Below are 201 nucleotides of genomic sequence, written 5' to 3'. Positions count from 1 at the left end.
TGTTTCCTACGTATTGGGATGTTTATGAGTTTGTCTGTGGATGGGTTGGTGTTTATGTCCGTGGGGGGGGGGGGGGAGTTTGTGTGTGCGCGTGTTGCGTGTGTGCGTATCAGGCCGTGTGCAACTTAAGGGTTTACATCGAAAGCCTATGGAGATATTTTGGATTCCTTAAAAGCTTCTCCCCTTTTTTTGGGGTGCAAC

Source organism: Penaeus monodon, chromosome 27, assembly GCF_015228065.2.
Source record: "Penaeus monodon isolate SGIC_2016 chromosome 27, NSTDA_Pmon_1, whole genome shotgun sequence".
Taxonomy (NCBI): Eukaryota; Metazoa; Arthropoda; class Malacostraca; order Decapoda; family Penaeidae; genus Penaeus; species Penaeus monodon.
The sequence above is the reverse complement of the archived record's forward strand: the minus strand, read 5'-3'. Positions refer to the sequence as shown.